The sequence below is a fragment of the Otolemur garnettii genome, unplaced genomic scaffold (genome assembly GCF_000181295.1).
Source record: "Otolemur garnettii isolate 467f Iridium unplaced genomic scaffold, OtoGar3 scaffold00089, whole genome shotgun sequence".
Taxonomy (NCBI): Eukaryota; Metazoa; Chordata; class Mammalia; order Primates; family Galagidae; genus Otolemur; species Otolemur garnettii.
This window is the reverse complement of record NW_003852484.1, coordinates 349,672-352,333: the sequence shown is the minus strand read 5'-3', so window position 1 is coordinate 352,333 and position 2,662 is coordinate 349,672.

The following is a 2,662-nucleotide window of genomic DNA, read 5'->3' as shown; positions in this document are numbered from 1 at the left end:
TTGAGCCCAGGAGTTGGAGGTTGCTGTGAGCTGTAATGCCACGGCACTCTACCCAGGGGGACAGCTTGAGGCTCTGTCTCAAAAAAAATAAAAATAATAAAAATAAAATGTCAATTAAAAATAAATTTTTAAAAAAATTACCCCCAAACTTAGTGGCTTAAAATAAAATATGTTTATTATCTCACTGTTTGGTAAAATACACCCTATTTCTCTATACTCTTTTTTTTTGTTTGTTTGAATACACAACCATGTATTCAATGTAATAACTTACTAAAATAGCTCCCAGAACTCAGGGAAACACTATATATGTTTCCTGGATTGTTATAAAGGATATTGTAAAGGATATAGTTGAACAGCCAAATAAAGAGATATGTAAGTCTGACTGTAGAAGCTTCTATCTTCATGGAGTTTGGGTCCAATACCCTCCTTACATGTGAATTTGTTCAACTCAGATTATTGAACTAGTTGTGAAAGAGTTCGTGGGGGAGGGGGGAAGTGTTGATGTTTATTTGTTCTTGAGACAGAGTCATACTCTGTTGCCCTGGGTACAGCGCAGTGGCATCATCATAGCTCACAGCAACCTCAAACTCTTGGGCTCAAGTGATCCTCCTGCCTCAGCCTCCCATGTAGCCTGGACTATAGGTGAGTACCACCATACTCGACTCTAATTTTGCTATTTTTTAGTGGAAACATGGTGTTGTTTTTCAGGCTGTTCTTAACTCATATAATCCACCTGCCTCGGCATCCTAGAGTGCTAGGATTACTGGCCTATGCAAAAGTTTCTATAAAGTTTAATCTCTAGCCTCCTCCAAGAGATTAGTGGGTAGGATTGAAAGTTCCAATCCTGAGATAATTTAGTTGTTCTGGTAACCAGCCCCACCAGGAGGCTATCTAGAGGCAAGTTACCACATCACTACAAACTCTGCTGTGATCCCAAAGGGGCTCATTATGAGTAACAAAAGACACTTCTATTAAACAATTCCAAGGGCTGGCTCAGCGCCTGTAACTCAAGCGGCTAAGGCGCCAGCCACATACACCAGAGCTGGGGGGTTCTAATCTAGCCCAGGCCTGCCAAACAACAATGACAACTACAACCAAGAAATAGCCGGGCATTGTAGTGGGCACCTGTCGTCCCAGATACTTGGGAAGCTGAGGCAAGAGAATCTCTTAAGCCCAGGAGTTGGAGGTTGCTGTGAGCTTTGATGCCACAGCACTCTACCAGGGTGACAGCTTGAGGCTCTGTCTCAAAAAAAAAAAAAAGAAAGAAAAAGAAAAGAAAATTCCAAGGGCTTTAGAAGCTCTGTGCCCAGAACCAGGGACAGAGACCAAATACCTTTCTTTTTCCCACACACTTTTTCTGTGAGTACAGGATCCTGCACTGATTAGCTGCATCCTGTTTTAGGGTCACTTATAAGGCTGTGATCAAGGTTTTGGACAAGGCTGTGGTCTCATCTGTAGGGGTGACAGGAAAGTGCTCCTCTTCCAAACTGCTGGCAACCGTGCTAGTTGTTGGCCGACTTCAGTTTTCCAAGGTCTGTGGGCGGAACTGATGGCCTGGAGCCTTCTCACGTAGGGCACCTACAGGGAGCTTGCTTTCTCAGAGCAAACATGCGACAAGAATCAGAGAGAGCCACGAGCAATTCTCGGAAGTGCTATGTCATCCCATCTCGCTTTTGTTTTATTCTATTCACTAGTAGCAAGTTGCTAGGGTTAGCCCACACAAGGGGAAGGAATTACAAAAGGGGGTGAATACCAGGAGGCGGGGATCACCGGGAGCCATTTTTGAAACAGCCTCCCCCAGAAGACATGTCAGCGGTGTGGAAAGCCGGAGTGGTCACGCATCCAGAAGATTTGGCAATGAGGAGCAGCCATTTGTTATTTCGGAAAGAGCTGGCTTAGGAGAGTGTGGAGGCAAAACCAGACTCTGATGGACCGAAGAGTGAGTCAGGATGGAAGACGTAGAGAGAGTGCACACACACAGACTGTCAAGATGCTTAGATAGGAAGGACAGAGAGAGTGGCTGTAGGAAGGATTGGGGTCAAAGCCAGATTGTGGGTTTTTTAAACTTGGAAGAGAGGTGAATGTGCTTAAAAGTTATTGGGGATGGCTTGGCACCTGTAGCTCAGTGGTTAGGGTGCTGGCCACATGCACTGGGGCTTGTGGTTTCAAACCTGGCCCAGGCCTGCTAAACAACAATGGCAACAACAACAACAAAAAAGCCAGGCATTGTGGTGGGCCCCTGTAGTCCCAGCTTCTTGGGAGGCTGAGGCAAGAAAATCACTTAAGCCCAAGAATTTGAGGTTGCTGTGAGCTGTAATGCCACACACACTGTACCAAGGACAACAGAGTGAGTCTCTGTCTCAAAAACAAAGTTACAAATAAACATCAACACCTCCCCACAACCCTGGAACTCTTACACAACTAACTCAATGGAATAGATTGAGGAAAGATTTTTAAAAGGCAGTAGTAATGGCTTGGCGCCTGTGGCTCAACCGGCTAAGGCGCCAGCCACATACACTTGAGCTGGCAGGTTCGAATCCAGCCTGGACCCGCCAAACAACAATGACGGTTGCAACCAAAAAATAGCCGGGCATTGTGGCTTGGCACCTGTAGTCCCAGCTACTTGGGAGGCTGAGGCAGGAGAATTGCTTGAGCCCAGGAG